The 17,959-nt window shown below is 44.5% G+C and overlaps 1 long non-coding RNA gene across 2 annotated transcripts in view; it reads right to left on the reverse strand.

The window, feature by feature from the left end:
* Positions 1–305: 305 nt before the first annotated feature.
* The window catches only part of LOC144305858 (uncharacterized), a 37,832-nt gene continuing 20,178 nt past the window's right edge, over positions 306–17,959 (reverse strand). Inside the window, exons 4-6 of one of the 2 annotated variants that reach the window (XR_013372880.1) lie at positions 4,352–4,462; positions 1,724–1,807; positions 306–521 (exon numbers count right to left, since the gene is read on the reverse strand). This is a non-coding gene — a long non-coding RNA (uncharacterized LOC144305858). The remainder of the gene's footprint in view (positions 522–1,723; positions 1,808–4,351; positions 4,463–17,959) is intronic. The other variant, XR_013372881.1, reaches the window with a different exon arrangement.

Consider the following 17,959-nt stretch of genomic DNA (forward strand, 5'->3'; position numbering starts at 1 on the left):
AGAGATACCAGTAAAGTTTTAATTTAACTTAATTGCTTTTGGTTCCTGGATGGTGTTCCTTAGAGTGCAATTCTCTGCCAAGGCTAGCCCACATGAGGCCCAGTTTGGGGTTGAATTACGATTATATTAATTTCAAATCTACTTCCTTTTAAATCCCACCCAGGTTATAAGGGAAGCGATGCAGGGATGAGGACACAGAACCAAGTATGGACCTGGGATACAGGATGGAGACTTGATTATAAAAGAGTTAAAAATGAAGTTACTACAAGTAGAGCCTGTGGTCAGAAGGAAAGTAGCTGGAAAATGACCGATTTGATAATTACCTAAGTAAATTCTCCAAGAACACCATTGGCAGCAGCAGCCACACTCTGAAGCCAAGTGTGGAGAGAGGCAAGCCACAAAGATGGGGACCCATGCAGGTCATTACAGCAGGGGTCTGCTGGGGGTCTTCACTGCAAACAACAAAAGCTCCTCTTCCAAACATAAAGGTGTACAGGACGATCAGCAGCCCAAGAAGTGAACTATGACCAACAAAAAAATGGGAGAAAGAAGGGGGCTAACCATCAAACTCCCCAACGATAATCTCTTCTGGGCACAACTATGAGGTATGGTTTCTCCTTAAGTACAGTTTCTCTTTCCAGTCCTACAAAGTCCCACATGTCAAGCAAATACACCTGCTGAGTGACCTGCTGTATTTCATAGAGGTTCACTGGGAAGCGCTGACCACATTGCATCCCAGTGTTTCACATACCTCTTTGCCTCACTTCTGCTTTTTCCTCAGAGCCCTAAGCTTATACCTCCCAAATAAAATGTTAGCACTTTAACCTTTGTCTCAGGCTCTGCTTTCTAGAAATTGCTAGAAAATTCTAGAGAACTCTAAGCTAAGATTTCCATTATCTTGACTCCCAGCTTTAATGCTTTTCTACCACTACACCACATCAAATGTGGGCGGCTCCCCTCAAAATACGTAAGTATGTAAGTGTGTGTGTGTGTGTGTGTGTGTGTGTGTGCATTTCTCCCTGACCCTGAAACCCACAGCTTTAGCCTAGCTCTTGACTGCCTCCAAGGAAAGTTGATCTGATTCCCCTCAAGGTCTCAGCCTCCTCCCACAGAAGCCACATTAGCAAATTTTAAGTGGGAGTTAATGAAGTCCTCTTTCCTGACTTGTTTGACACTATAAATCCTCAAACTGCATGGATATCTACATTAAGACATTCTTAACTCCAAGGCCTATTTGCCATCTCCTTTCACTCATCCCGATTTTTCCTACTCACTCCCTTACTCAAGTAATTTCTGCAATACAGACTTAAAGCTTCCTCTGATGCCATTTTCTTTCATTTTCCTAAGCCCTGCTCTCCAGCTTTTCAAACATCTCTTAAAATTCCAGCTCTCTAAAAATGTATTCCTTAAAAAGCACAGGTGGTGTCTGGTTACCTCCACCACTCAATCTCAGAGTTAATAGGGTATGACGCTCCAGACAGTACACCCCGTATGAATAACCCGAACCCAGTAGACCTGGAGCTCCTACGTCTCCCCAGACATACCTGTGTTCGAGCACTTACACTACAAACTGTAATTACTTACCTATCTGTCCTCCCAAGTAAACTGTGGGCATGCTGACTATAAGGGCCAGGCCTTATGTATTTTTGAACTTCTCATACACATTAATACTTCTTGAATGGTTGGTGAATAGATGAATAAATGGATAGATGCATTTACTTACATGGATTAATTGCTGTTGCAACAAGTTCCAAGAAATCCATTTGGATTTGTTGGTACTCTGGAATACTTTGATATCAAATACTACCTAAAAGATACATGATTCTAGACAGGAAAAAAAAATTATTATGACCCAATGGAAAATTGGGAAGTGATAGAGTCAATGCAGCAAAATACAAACAGAAGTGGCCCATAAGCATGAAAAGATACTCAACAGTGTCACTGCTAACCAGAGAAGTGTAAATTAAAACACTAAGTATCATTGGGGAATAAAAACTGGCATCGACTTTTGAAAGGGCCATTGGACAGTATTTATTGATATCTATTTGTTTTGATGAGACAATTCCAATTCTCAGGAACTATGCTACTGAAAGGCCAGGAAAGGTATATGTGTAAGGTGATGACTACAGCACTGTTTGTAATGATGAAAAACATAGATTATTTGAAATATAGGTTAAATAGAGGAACAGTTAGTGACTTGTGGATATTTGTATTAAAAACATTTAGAGTTTAAGAGGATATAGTAGGGCTATGTATTCATAGAAAGTCTGCTGAGAGAGATGATTTACATGTGTATATAGGAAAGGGAGGGGGACAGGGCCATAAGGGGGGATGGCTGAATGCGAACTCTTACTTTTCATTCTATATGCTCCCATGTTGTTGGAAGTGTTTACACTGAGCATATGTTCATGTACTACTTTTGCAAGTTAATAAGATGGCTGGTGTTATGCAGATATCACTCCTGTGTCAATTCTTAGAACCAATGAATGTGTGAACTGCAAGAAAACTTAGCATCATCTACTCTGGGAGTTGGTACATTGCTTTCCCTGGGGCTCCACAGGCTTCCCCAAATGCAGCAGAAGGCACACTTAAATCCATTGCACATTAACTGGCGCTTGGAGAAGCTCATGTTCATGCAGTCCTCACACCAAACCTTCTCTATTTAGCTAAAAATCTTCTGAGACTGCCAGATAAACCATCAAAAACAATTACATGTGCAACTACTTATGGATATGAAACTCAACGTTCTCACTGATGCATATCCAATATAATATGCAGAGTTCGATGTGATACTTAGGCCTCAGTAGCAAAGGTTACCCATAACCCTGATTTCAAATGTTTATATTCATCAGAATAGCCCCATTATTCTCAGTAACTGCATTTATAATAGGCAAATCTATAAAATAAGTCCATGCTAATAAAATATTATTTCTTAATTTTATGTTGAGGTCTATAAGTGACTTTATTTTTTATATTTCCAGAAGGAAAAAAAAAAGCTTGAAAATAATTTTTCAGATAAGGAAACTGAGCAGAAATAAAGGTGAGTAACTGGCCAAGAACCCACAGATCACTGCTCAGAGCAGAGCCATGCAACCCTGAGCCAGAGCCTGAGCATTAAGTATGTAATCATGACCTTCCTATATTCCCAAGGGTTAAGCTCTTTTCCCACATGCTGTCTAATGTGATCTAACAGCTACCCAGTGGAATAGGGGTTGTGATACTGTCAGTGAGATAAACAAGGCTCTGACATATCAAATAACTTTTTCTAAATCACACAGCCAACAGGTGGTGTGGCTCAGCCTCCAAAGAGAGACCTCTTATGTCTACATCACTAGATCGCTATGGGGGGTGGGGAGGGGAGGTGGTTTGTCTCTAGTCTAGATCATAAACAACTCGTGCCAGGTACTATACCTAGCATTGTCATCTCCACAAAGCTGCTAACGGAACATAGGATCATATGAAAAAAATGCTCACTAATTAGCCTTCTAATACGCAAAGATCCACTTGTCACTTGCTCTCTGTCTAGGCAAATACTTACGGCAATGGACTTTTTTAAAAAGAAGTTACCACCATCATTTTGAAAATGTACTCTAGTGCTGTCCCAGGCAGGGTTCCTGGTTGCACAAAATATAAAACTAATTTTGCTTAACTTAAATGGAATCTCACATTGCAGAAGTTGCTAGTAAGACTAGAGAGTGAAGCTCTGAAAACAGGTCTCCTGTTTGGAGACCAAACCAGCAGAATGATACCCAAAATCACACCACAGGAAAGATGGGGTCACAGATGCCACACAGCACACAACTGACCTTTGCAGGTGGCCCACCAAGCTGGCCAGGCCCAAGGCAAAAAGCATACTGCTTATGCTCATGGTTGTTGACAAAAGACACCATTTGCTGATATTGCTGCTTCTGAAGGGATTTGTTCTACACTGGATTCTGCTTTATTATAACTGTCTTCAGATTCAAGGTCTTAAACCAAGCATCTGATTGACCCAGTGCAGGTTACAAAGCCCAAGCATAAGCATCCGATAGGTTCAGTTGAAATCACATGCCCAAGCACTAATTGCCAGGAATCTGAAAGAGGACATTTCCACCCTCAGTCTGGTTTCCATTGTGGGAACTAACTGGAACATGCTTCCCTTTGTGTATTAGTTATCTATTGCCGCGTAATATATCATCCCCAAACTTAGCAGCTTAAAACAAGAAACACGGGTTATCTTCCACAGTTCCTGAGAATCAGGATCTGGAAGCAGTTGGGTAGTTATGGCTCAGAATCTCTCATGAAATTGCAGATAAGATATTAGCCAGGGCTATGGTCCGAAAACTTGACAGAGGCTAAAGGATGCACTTACAGAGTGGTTCACTCACATGGCAGCTAGTTATTAGCAGGAAGCTTCAGTTCCTCACCACAAATTCTCCATCAGGCTATTTGAGGGTTCTTATAACATGACAGCTGGCTTCCCCTAGAGCAAGGGATCCAAAGAAAAGCAAAACAGAATCCATCATGTGTTTTATGACCAAGTCTTATAATCATACACAATCGCTCCTGTGGTATGCTATTGACCACACAGACCAACGCTAATATAACGTGGGAGGGGATGATTGAGGGCATGGAGACAGGAGACAGGGATCATTGCTGTCTGTCTTCAAGGCTGGCTAGCATTTATCTGAGTTTTGCAAAAACAAGGAAAAGTGTTAAGACACTGGGTAACCCATAACAGTCAAGGTCTACTGCAAGCACCTTCTAGGCACAAAGCCCACCTTCTAGGTTGTGGGCACTGTGATGGAAGAAAATATTAACAAGATATAAGATAATGCTATCTCAGTTTCATATAAATAAGTGTCAAATTATATTGGAGATTCCCTGGGTGGCTCAGGGGTTTGGCACCTGCCTTCGGCCCAAGGCATGACCCCGGAGTCCCAGGATCAAGTCCCACATCAGGCTTTCTGCATGGAGCCTGCTTCTCCCTCTGCCTGCTTCTCCTTCTGCCTCTCTCTCTCTCTCTCTCTCTCTCTCTCTCATTGTGTGTGTGTGTGTCTCTCATGAATAAAAAAATAAAATCTTTAAAAAAAAAAAAGATTTAACGTTAAAAAAATTATATTTGCTCTGGGTGGCATAATACACTACTTTGAATTGGGTCATGAGAAAATGGAGGTGGGATGGCCTTGAAGACAACTTTATAGATCTATTTGGACTTAGCCCTAGATGTAACCATTTGCACATTCAAAGCTGAGATCCAGGGACGCCTGGGGGGCTCAGCGGTTGAGCGTCTGCCTTGGGCTCAGGGCATGATCCCGTGATCGAGTCCCACATCGGGCTCCTTGTGGGGAGCCTGCTTATGTCTCTGCCTCTCTCTCTCTGTGCCTCTCATAAATAAATAAAATCCTTTAAAAAAAAAAAAAGAGCTGAGATCCAATAGAAGAATATATATTTCCATTCTGAGTGTGTTCCTAAGTGTCCTTTGTTCCCCTGGCAGCAATAATCTCAGTAATTGGGGTAATCCATGACCTGCCGAGGGGTTCCAAATCTTCGAAATCAAGCTCATTAGAGTTCTGGTTTCATGATGGACTTTTCTATATCTGATTGCAAATTAAAGGAAACAAGTATCTTGAAAAGCTGGCCAGGACCAAGGAACAGAAACATAAAGCATATTCTCCTTCCTTTTTCCAAATCACTTTTTTCTTAGGCACGAAAATACCAAGCCCAGCCTCTCTTGGACTTGACCCATCAGCTTGACTTGCATACATTCTATCCCTTCCCTCTGCTCTTAAATTCCCATTCTAGTACTTTCTTCATATTCCTTTTATTCAGGATGAAATTGCCTCCAAGTATTCCCAGAGTAGAAAGTACTAAATGAGGCTGGGGTGGGGGGGCGGGGGGCTTCTTATCTGTTTTGTTTTCCTGTTCTGGACAACTAACATCATTCTCAGAATTCTGATCCAGTGCCTCGGAGAGAATGGAGTCCGTTTTAAAACTCAGGGCATCTGGGGTCCCTGGTGAACTAGAGTCCACAACATTCCTAGACGACTCCAAGCAAGAAATGAAACATATCTTTAAGTTTCTCGGCACACTAATGTGCATGTGACAAGAGCTGTAATCAATAAGTAACTTGATAAAGTGGATAGAAATTGACCCAGGAGAGGAGTGTAACATCCTATTAAAGCAAATTCAGCCCAGACCACTTTCAATCAGGCATACCACACTGCAAAACTCAGAGACCGAAGTCTCTGTGGGAGAAGCTAGATCGATATATTAAGCCCAGACTCCTTAACTTTGTACTAACAACAAACCAGAAAAAAAAAAATTATTCCCTCTAAATTTAAAGACAGAAAAAAGGATGGGGAAAGCAGGGGAGGGGCAAGAAATATGTAGGTTGTAAGTCACCCACAACTCCCAAGGAATAAATCTGTCTTTCCTGAACTAGACAAACACTTAAATCCACCAGCCCAGCCGCAAATGATTCTTCATGAATACTGAAAGAGGAGAGGGAAATATTCAGGTCACAAATTTATCTGATTGAAAGTCAGGAACTAAGTGAAGCCTGCAAAAGTTTGATTTCTTTTTCATTAATTTTGGGGGAGGAAAGAAAATACTCTGAGATGCTGGGGCACACAGGAAAGGGAAACATCACAGGCTGCAAATTTTTTTGCCAAATTGCATGAATACCATCATATAAATATTTTCACTTGTGCAGGAAGTGCAATTCTGTGTGAAAGAGTTCTCATGAATAAGTACCAAATATTCAAAGTAGACCACCTCCATTGGAATTCCGGAAGCATTTGTGCCACCCCACCTGAGCACCAGCCTCTTCTTACCCAACCACAATAGCCAATCAAGAAAGCAATTCTCAAAATTACAGTCTGCGGAGAGAGAGTATCAGAGGCTGAGGTTTGCAGCACTTTGATTGGATTCTAACTTATGGGGGCCATCAAATATCCACTCCCATAAAGTCCAAACAAAGAGATGAAAAGTGAGAAATAATGTCAGTAGGGCCAAACTAAATTATTTTATAGTCTTTTGCCTTCCACCCTGGCGCCCCTTGAAAGGAAATTACCTCATCAGAACTACTTCTAATTGTTCCCCTTGCAACTTAATTTATTGTGGGCTTATGAGAACCTACTATGTGTTAAGTACTGCAGGGTATGTGGAAGAGAAAAAAATGCCCGAAACAGGTTCCTCTCTCAGGTTGCTCCAAACCGTCCAGTGTTTGGGTGAAAAAGGGGTGGCTGGTAACAGATGATGTTCGTAGAGTCAGCTGGCAAGAGGGTGTTGCCATTCACACCAGAGGTACTTGTGAATGTGCCTGAATGGAAGCGATGGGGTCAGTGTGGTCCAGGAGCACCTGGGTGGCTCAGATGGTTAAGCACCCGATCCTTGGTTTCAACTCAGGTCATGATCTCAGGGTCATGAGATCAGGCTAGCTCTGCATTGGGTGTGGAATCTGCTTGGGATTCACTCTCTCTCAAAAAAAAAAAAAAAAAAAGTCCAAGTCCTGGCTGTGCCACTGAATTTGAGCAAAGAACTTAATATATTTGGGCCTCAGTTTCCCCATCTAAAAAATGGTCATTTGGTCTTACAGGATATTAAATGAGAGAACATATATAAATCATTAGGGAAATACCTAAAACTAAGTAGGAACTGAGCAAATGTCAGCTACTTCTCCTGGAGGCAGCAAGGGAGATGAACTCACCGGCCCCCACTCGCCCTGTCAGCTCACCTTGCTCCCTGCTGCAGAGCTGACCAGGAAAAGAATCTGAGTGGGGAAAAAATGGAATCCCACTCTGGGAAAGATGATTGAGGCAACTCAAAAATTGAAACGGTGATATAAACAGTTTTCAGAGCCATTCCTCCTCCCTTGTAACTGAACTAGTCCACGGACCCTTGGAGGAGGGGCGTGTCTTTGAAAGGACTCACTAAGGAAAGAATTGAGCTAGACACTGGCATGGATACGGGGGCAGTCAAGACCATGTCCTGGCCCCCAATGAGCCTACGAGTAAGGGGTGGGGCACAGGGAGAGGAGAGACAGAAATGTATAAAAAGTTGGATGTCAACTACAGTGTCTGCCATGGCCACTCCCCATCAAAGGGACACCCTCACCCCACCCCACCCCCACATGCTTCGTACTATGTGATTTCCTCCACCTGTAGCCATGCATGGGAGATGCAACCGAGAGTACCTGAGGACCCAGGCATGTATGATGTAGCCCAGATACAAGAACAGACTCTGAGCCCATCTGACACTTGCTCAAAAAATTTAACCCCTTAGCAGTGAGAGCTGAAGCTGAGCCAGAGAACAGCAATGAGATGGACCACGTGCCGGGTCCAGCTGGGAAGCTGTAAGAAGCATGAACAAGAAGGCAGGGGGAACAAATGAGGCAGTGCCGGTTGGATCTGTCAACCCACCTGTCGAGGTCCTGGCAGGAAAAGGACGATACACTCAAATTGAGTAATCTGAGAAAAGTTGGATAAAGAGATTATGTTCCAAGAGCCGACCACCCTGAGGCCTACTGTCGTCAGACCAGGAGAGGGGAGCTGAGCAGAGGAGAGGCCTCCATACCCTGGGGCCAGCCCAGAAGGAAAGTAGCCGGGGAGTAAGCCTTCAACTTCAACTTCACCCTCCTCCTGCCCCGTGCTCCTGCCTTGCCTCGATTACCTCAAAACCAAACCTGAGTCCATGGAACATCCATTTAGGTGTAGAGGGAAAGTGTCCTCCTTGCAGCACACTTTGCTTTGAATGATATCAAAACTGAGTTTGTGCTGTGGCTGGTCCCGACAAGCTGGAACTGTTTACCCGCTGTGCACCTTGAGTGATTCCAGAAGGCCGGTCCTCAGCAGACCTTCCTCACCAAGGAACCATGGGGCCTGTTTGGGTGAATTGGGCTCGGACCTATAGAGACTGCTAATCTTGATCCTTAACTGGCATTACCGTTCTGACACCCTCTTACTAAGTCTTTATTTTTTTTTTTACTTTTTTTTTTTTACTAAGTCTTTAAAAACAAAAACAAAAACCCTTTTACCAAAGCAACTCCCGTTTTATTCACTGAATTTATTCATCACTGGTGTGTATTCATTTGCCTGGTAGGTTCACAGACTGTTTCTGTTTTAGCTCTAATAGTCATTGATTTTACATGGGTCAGCCCCCCAGGGCAGAGAGCCGGGTGGGGAGGGCTGAAAGGTGGATCTGAAGGGGCAGACACAGCTATTCAAAGTGGATGTTGGGAGGAAGGTCAGTAGAGAAAGAAATGTAAGGAGTAGACAAGCAGGGAGGAGCCAAGTCCCTGAAATGATGGAACATGCTTCCATCCATTGCCACGTTCATAAACTCTTATGCTCCCCAAAGCCAGCTTTGGGACTTTAGGTTCAATCTCCAACCCCACTCTTCCTCTGGCTGGTTCTTTGGTTCTGTCTGGATTCCCATGCAATGTTTCCTTACGTACTGAGATCTCAATAAACCTGGCCACTTTGACCATGTCTCTTCGGTTTCCCCTCCAGGAGCTATTCTCCTCACCTGCTATCTTTCTCCAGTTCCTCCCAGGGACTCAGTGGGCTACCATTAGAGGGGTTAAATGTAGGTCCTTCCATAGTTAGGATGCCCTCCCCTGGGGCGCCTGGGTGGCTCTGTGGTTGAGCGTCTGCCTTTGGCTCAGGGCATGATCCCAGGGCTCTGGGATCAAGTTCCGCATCTGCTCCCTGCTGGGAGCCTGCTTCTCCCTCTGCCTGTGTCTCTGCCTCTCTCTCTGTGTCTCTCATGAATAAATAAATACAATCTCTAAAAAAAAAAAAAAAAGGATGCCCTCTCCCCAGTGAAGTCATCAAGGAGATGGGGTGAGGCAGCCCCCTACCCTGTTATACTCTGTCTGCAGCCTCCCAGAAACGTCCATACCAGGTTGAACAGGCATTTAGGAAGTTCTTTATTGAAAGCTAGGACAAATTCCAAAAGGGAATGATAACATAGTAGAGAACCAGTCAAAGTCCTTCATAACTTAATCTTTCCCCAGTGTCATCCAAAAAGAAGTGCAGCATGGCTTCTTCTTAACTCCCTCTTGGCAGCCAAACTCAAGAGAAAAGGAGCCTACTTCTCTTTTAATGGTTGCCCCTTGATTACCATAATAGATCAGTCTAGAAAGGTCAGGATTAAATGTTGTTGTTTACTGTCAGGGAGAGGGATGGGGAACAGAGAGAGCATCGTCAGCCCCCTCTAGTCACACTTCTGAGAGGGTCCAGAGTGCATAGGCAACCCGAGAGAAGGTTCGCTCTTGCCACCAAAAGTCAGAAAGTGATCGCTATGGGCTAGTGGGGTCCAGCCAAAGACCACACTAAATATGTCCTCTTAAATCAGCATCAGCTTCCAGGCAGCAAGGCGGGAGGGGTAAGGAGGGGGTCAGTAACACAGTATAGTCAACTCAGGACTGAGAGCAAGGAGGAGTTAATTTAAGTAGACACATGCACTATTTAATCTGCAATTGGAAATTCTGCAGCCAAAACATGTGGAAAGCAGCTCTGTGAGCAATATTTTACAGTTTTCATCAAAGAAACTCTGCTGCCTGCCTCTCTTGGGCTCATTTCCCAGGAGAGAAGAAAGGAAAAAGCATGCAGGGATGCCCTCTGTGTCCTTGACTCTGGTGTGTGTGTGTGCGTGTGTGTGTGTGTGTGTGTTTGGGGGCACATGAGGGAGGAAAGACTCACTGCAAAGAAGCCCCAAGAGAGGATGTGTCCAAACCACGTTGGAGAAGGAAGGGAGTGCCGGCAGCAGGGTGAGCTGTACAACCCTGCTCCTTGGGCCACCTTCTCAAAGATATTATGACCCTGCTATGAGCAGTAACATCACCCATCCAAAGCCAACTTCGTTAAAACGGCCACTGGGCAGGTCTCGCACAGGAGCAAAGCAAGGAGTCATCCAGATGCCTAAAAAGGGGTCCAAATGCTCCCCCAAATTTCACTCCACTGACTTCTGTAATGCCCCCAAATCCCCACTAGGAGATTCACCTCTGCCCACAGCTGCTCCTCTGCTCCCAGGCAAACGTCACCTCCACAAGTCTAAACAGGCGATTCTCAAACCTCAGCACGAATCTGCTGAAGGGCTTGTGGAATCATGAGGTAGCGGGGCCCCAACCGCAGAATTTCTGACTCCGCAGACCTGGAGAGGTGCCCGGGAATTTGCATTTCTACAAGTTCCTGGGTGATGCTGCCACTGCTGGTCCCGAGACCACCTGCTGAGAACCACGGGCCTGCGCCCAGAGACACCGCTGGTTTCATCGAACCCGCTTCTGTTATTTGGCAGAGAGCAGATAGGGAAGAAGGGATAGGACACAGGAGCTGTAACATCCGACAGTGGGAGGCAGGAAAGGTGTCCTGGGGGGGAGGCACACCGCCCAGCAGTGAGCCCCCTCCCACTGGGCGACCAGCCTCCGCCAGCAAATCCTAGGAGGCCAGAGGAACACGGTGGGCAATCAGATGGCACGCACGGGGGCCTTTGTTCCTGTCCTTCAGAGCCAGGGGGTCACAGCCAGGCCCCTCCAGAGCGGGAGGGCAACCTACACTTGCCACCTGAAGTCTCTAACTTGGCAGGTGTGGAGCAGCCCCATGGTGGGGCTCGAGGGCCACTGGTTCCTTTTGTTTTAGGTTTACTGTTCATGTCCAAAGCTGCTTCTCCGCGCTCAGGCCTGTTTATCCAAACCCTGCAAATGAGGGGCCCTGCATGTGACTTTGAGACATCTGTTTTCTCTTTGCATGTTCTCATTCTGATTCCTCTCTCCCTCCCACCCCTTGTCTTTCTCTATCACAATGCAGTTTCCCAGAAATAGAAGTCTGACAAGCTCCAGGAAAATCCGAAGGGTCCACTCGGTTTAAACTACAATTGAAAATCTTCCTGCTTCCACTCTGAAAAGGAGAGCACGTGTTTTTCGGAATGGGAGACAAAAGGGCCACCCCCTCCCCCCCCCCAACCACACAGTTCTGCAGGATTGTTTCGAGACTGCAATTAGAAAGAGCTCTTTGGATTTTAAAAATGGATTTCTAAATAATACATGTGGGTTGTGTTTTGTTTTGTTTTGTTTTGTTTTGTTTTGTTTTTTGCTGAGAGAATAGCTTTCAAAGGTCCAGTTAGCTACTCCTTTGCATATTAAGGAAAGCTTTTTATCTATCAAAAGTGCTCTGTGGAGCAGGCCAGGAGTAAGCACAGAAACTTAAAAGATTGGGAAGAACCAGCTGACCAGTAAAGATAATAATCACGCTTTGATACCTATGCAAAGAAGGCAGCGCTGCTCTAAGTACTGATGCTAACATGCCTACTCAGAAGACTGTGACTTAATGGATTAGTGGAATGGCCTAGAACAGAGATGGCCAAAGATATACCTGCTTTCATCAGTGGCTTCTTAGATGCAGTTTTGTTTGGGGCACCTCTTTAAGGAGACTGCTGAACTGTGAGTCACACTCCCCAGCCCCATCCTCAAACCCCACAGAGCTCCTCCGTGACCCGATGGTCCACTCGTCCCTTCCTAAGCATCTACAGGGATCTCCCTTGGCAGCCCTGTCCCCGCCACCCACTCACCCACCAACCAAGTTAGTCTTGCTCATAGCATTATGAGCACGTGTGCGCGTGTGCACACATACACATGCACACATGCAAACACGCACAGCAGCTATCTTTCCTCATCCTCGCTAAACTGCAGTCATCATGAGATGTGTTCAAATAACAAAATCACTGTTCTGTGTATTTCTTGGCATTTACAGCAACACCTTGTCAGGTTTCCCCAAACCCATAAATACTCTGTCACAAAGGTCCCCCTTTATAGCCCAGTGTGGAGGAACTCAGCCATCTGCTTCCAGGCTTCAACCGTTTTCACTTATCTTCCACTTTGTTTTATGGGAAGGGATTAGGGCTGGATTTCTGTCAGTGCCCGGGTTTCATTCCACTGCCCTGGCACTTCTTCCATCTCTGGCCACATGTGCAGGCTGATAAGCGGAACTCAGACACTCATCCAGCCTAACCAGTGGGTCCTTGTCAATGAACTTTAACCTCTTTGGTGACGCCCATATAATGAAGCACATCTTTCACCCTCTCGAGGAAAAGCTAGAAAAAAAAAAAAAAAAAAGAAAGAAAAAAAAAAAAAAAAGAAAAAAGCCCTGCTCTGGAATGATGCAGTTAAACGTCGCAGTTCAAGAAAGCACAACGGCTGCGGAATCCCTCAGCATGAAAGGATACTTCATCCGTGGATGGCTCTCAGGTCCCAAGGGAACAGAGTAGCTACACACACTTTTGGAAAAAGAAGGACATTCTAAGAAGACAGGAATTGTGTCCTTGAAGGAGGAGGAGGAGAGATCAAATCTACCGCCTGGGCATAAGGCAGGGGCACTTGTGGGAAGGGAAAGTTCTACAACAGCCTCCAGAGTGGTTCTCAAAGTGTGGTACCCAAAGCAACTTCAGCAGCATCACCAGGGTACGTGTCAGAAATGCAAACTCTCAGCCCCACCCTAGACCTAGTCATCAAAAGCTGCATTCCCTAAACTCTCCTGGTGACTGTAAGGCATACCAGAGTCAGAGGAGCGCTGGCTCGGTGATCAGCATGGGGGTGGTGTGTGTTGGCCCTGTGTAACCAGTAGGCTGAGTGGCATAACAGGGCAGAGGCCCACCTGGTTCTAGAACAGCTGGCAATCTGGGTCAGTCACTTTACTACTTGGGACAGCTGTAGAAGAGCCCTGGTTTTCCAGATTCCAGATGGAATCATTTCTCAATTCCAGATGGACTCATCTGGAAAATCAGGTCCCACCCTCCAAGATTTTGATATAATGAGTATGGAGGACAGCCTGGGCATCAGGACTTTTTTCAAAGCTTCCTGAGTGATTACGATATGAAACTAAGGGTGAAAACTGGAGCACTTGACAGCCGTTAAGGTCTTGCTAGCTCTAAAACTCAATTATTTGCCCAATTCCATGGCTCTAGATAAGTACTATAAGTTAAAAAAAAAATTTAAACAAAAACAAATTTAAACCTAAAACTAGGATACGCCCAAAGTTTCTTTTATTTGATTTATTTTATTATATCCTGACTTAAGTAGATTTAAGAATAATAATTATTGAAAGTTCTGATTAGTTTCCAGTTAATTGAAACCTTATTCTAATATATTTCTTTTAGTCGATTTTGTACTTCATATGGTAAATTTCACAGCATGGCCCCTATTTCTCAACAGATCTCCACTCTTAAATTTTATTTAAGAAGTTGATGACTTGCCTATCTATTTTTTGCTTTGAAGTTCAGTTATAAATGTATAGTGAGTTCTATCCTCTAATACCAACCTAGGATCTTTTTCAAATCCACATGTCCATTGAAGTTAAAGGAAGATATTTAAAAATAAAGATGAGCTGTTTTCAATCTCACTTCTGAACCACTGCATTGCATTTCATCCCTTCCTATGTGGATTTCTTACTGTTTTATTTGGGGAAAGACACTGTGGTTTGGGTTGCCATGGACTGACCTATTTAGCTTCCCCACTTTGGATAAGTTTGGCTAGGTGAATCAATTTATATAGTCTCCTCTGAATTGTCACTCTTAGTGACAAGCGAAAAATTGAAATTTGCAAGCCACTAGCTGTTAAGATGGTACATGAGATTTTAAGATTTGTTAGGGAAAAAAAGAAAAGAAAAACTCAACTGGGCAGATTAGGAGTTCTTTTTTTTTTTAAAGGCTCTATATATCCATGGTGTATTTTTAAGAGGGTTTAAATAAATGTTAATAGGAGAGAATGCATCTCAGCCTTAGGCAAAACTGAAAAGTTGTCTGCAGGGCCATCAGGAATCAGCAGGCCAGTTCCTCTCTCAGACACCCCACTTTTGGGGTGGCTACTCTGTCTAAACACTTCTCTGTCCAAGAACCAGATTTTTCTGAATCCCCAAACTCATGACAGAAAATGGCAACCCACCACTTTTGAGTTTATTATACTCAAGCATAAGCAAATGGTCCTTAATGAACATGACTCATTTGGTCATGGTTCTGAACACCCTCAAGGGAGGATGTGATAGCACAGGTTGTGTTCACACCCATTTCAGTCTATGGCCACTCATGGGTAGAAGGATAGTTACTACAAACATGGCTGCTATCACTCACCATGTTGGAATTAAAGTGAATTAAAGCTCAGAGAAAAGGGAACATCAGGAACTGGGCAGATTCCCCAAAAGGAGTTTTCAACCATTACCCACTTATTGGAATAATAGAGTTTCATCAGCATGTCCTCTGAGCCCCACCAGTATTCCTTTTTGTCAGGAGGGTTGGAGACATTGCCCCCCACCCAATCCTTCCCATGCCTCACTGAGCAGTGATGAAGGCAACAGATGACCTTGTGTTCTATATCATCTCAAGTATGACTCACATGAGAAAGATTCATGGTTATCCCCAATATCTATTTCTTCTTCTCCTGTAAAATTAGAACTTGTGGTTAGGCGGACGGCCAGCCAGAACAAATATTACATTTCTTAGCCTCCCTTACATCTAGGTATGACCATTTCACTAAGTTCTGGCCAACAGGTTCTGAGCAAAAATGATAAGTGCAACTTTTAAGCCATGTTCATAGAGGGAACAGGCTTCCCCCCTCCTCTTCCTTCTTCCTCCATCCTACTGCTAAGAACATGAGCATGGCAGCCAGTTATCTTGGATGGTGAAGATCAAGGAACACTGGCAGAGTAACAACATAGAAGGAGCCTGGGCCCCTGACGATGTCAGAGAGCAGAGCCACCATATCAGCTGACCGTTTACATGAGAGATACATACAGCCCTACCTTGTTTAAATCACTTTTATTTTTTATGTCTGTCACACAACAGCAGAAACTACGTCGTAATACTGCTTGTACTGTCATAAACTTCCAGAACTTTAATGTCATAATATCATTTAGAGATTATCCAGCCCAACCCTTCATAGTGCAAATGAGGAAGAATTTAGCAACTAAGAAGAGAGAGTGAATGCCTCATGGCACATCTGGGTCTCAACCTAGGTCTTCTGACCCCTTCCCACCCTCCCTCCAGCCCCAGAACTTTTTCTGACTACACTGATCTTCTCCACTAAGAAGGTAGCGAATATTCAGCAACATATGATCGAATTTTGTTTTTAGAGACTTTTTCCTACCTACAAGATGATGTGTACATGAAACAATAGCAATCCCCCTTTTATAAAAGGAACAAAGGGTTTTGTTCTGGGTCTGCCCACTTCTATTTCTTTACAGCTCAAACTTTGAATCCTCACTACATCTGCACTCCCTCAAAGCCAGATCTAGCATAAGGTAGGTGCCATGGGACACGCAGGAAGACACTGAATCTCCCTGGGCCTCCCATTCCTCCTTTGAAAAATAAAATTAGACAGATCCGTTCACCTCTGAAATTCTAAAGTTCTGTTAAGGTTGTATAGGCTCTCCAGTCTGATCCTGACAAAAATGTGATTTCCTAGGAAACCATTTCCCACTTTCAAAGGACAAAACTAAGCTTTCGAACATAAAGGCTTCAAGCACCGTGCATCCCATGCTCCCCACCACCCAGGCCTCAAGAAGACCCTGCTGGGCACACAGGAGTTGGCATATGGTAGGTGAAGTGCCATGACCGATCGTTCACAATCAGCTCTTGTTGTGCTAACCTGTTATCTGCCCTCTCCCTTTTGTGGAATGGACGGAGACAGCTGGGTTCCCAGGTGCCCCAGAGTGCATCTTGGAAACCGGGACCTACAAGACTAAAGGCAGAGAGGGAAGATCAATGGTGATACTGCTCTTGCACTTAACTTCAGTGAGCCCTTCTTGGTCTTTACAAGACCAGAACCTGGGTTTGAACTCCTATCTTCACCCAATTTATGGGCAAGGAAAGGCATATATAGAACCCCAAACACCCACAATCTGATCATACCCCACCTGGGGCCATCGCTTGCTTTTAGAAAGAAAAAAATAAATACCCGGGGAGGTGAAATCAGAAGAAAGTTGAAAAGCCCCCAAAAGTTGTTTGCCTCAACTAACTGATAAAAGAACAAAGAGCATAGAAGGAAAAATCAGACCAGAACTCAAGTCAGATGTATATAGTCACCTACTTCTTCCCTTTAAAATAATAATTTAAAATTACGCTATCACTAATTTGAAATTAAATTTTGACTCTCTTTTACTTCTTTGCTACTTACACATTAGCTCCTCACTGGAGTGTCATGTCACTCGCTACAAAGCAAGATGTAGCCTCCACCACCCCCTTGCAAGGGGATTGATGCTCAAGCACCAGGAGTCTAGGACAGTGATCACACCTCCTAGATCACACACGGAGAACTTAGGGAGCCTTTCAAGGTGGTTCCTAATCCCTCAGTCAGAAGTGGGGAGGCAAAAGGAAAACCTCGTGAGGCTTGCAGGAGTGTTCTCACTCTGGCTCTGGTGCAGAAGTAGCACCTGGATTAAGCCACATGGTATCCTTACCAGAGAGAGCTGCCCAGGAGCTCGAGACATCCTGTGTACTCCTGGCCTCAGCATGTTTCACCTTTCCCCATTTGTCTCCCAGGCCCTAGGGAAACATGAACATTTGTCTGCTGGACACGGAGGATGAACCTAAGGCCAAGAGTGCTACCTGAAGCCCAAGCCCAAGGCTCTCCTTGGAGTCACAAGATGCCAGGCTCTGCCAAAGGGAAAACAAAAGGCCTTTCAGGACAAGCATCGCCAAGTTGAGGATGAGAGTCTCCAAGGCAGGCTGATTCCTCCTACCTGTCTTGAGCATGAATGACCATCTTCTCTTTCTAAATGACAGTTTGGCTGGTTGTGCCCCAAGAGGCTGAAGCAAGGAGGGAATCAAGCCTGAGGCCCTAACCACACATTACCTCATTTAATCCTCATAACCGCTTGAGAACCATGCATGATCTTATCCCCATTTTACAGATTTAGAGAGTAAGTGAATTGTCCAAGGTTGTAGGATCAGTCAGTGGTATAGTCAAGATTCCAACCCAGACCTGAGCTCG

This window comes from Canis aureus, chromosome 36 (genome assembly GCF_053574225.1).
Source record: "Canis aureus isolate CA01 chromosome 36, VMU_Caureus_v.1.0, whole genome shotgun sequence".
Lineage (NCBI taxonomy): Eukaryota > Metazoa > Chordata > Mammalia > Carnivora > Canidae > Canis > Canis aureus.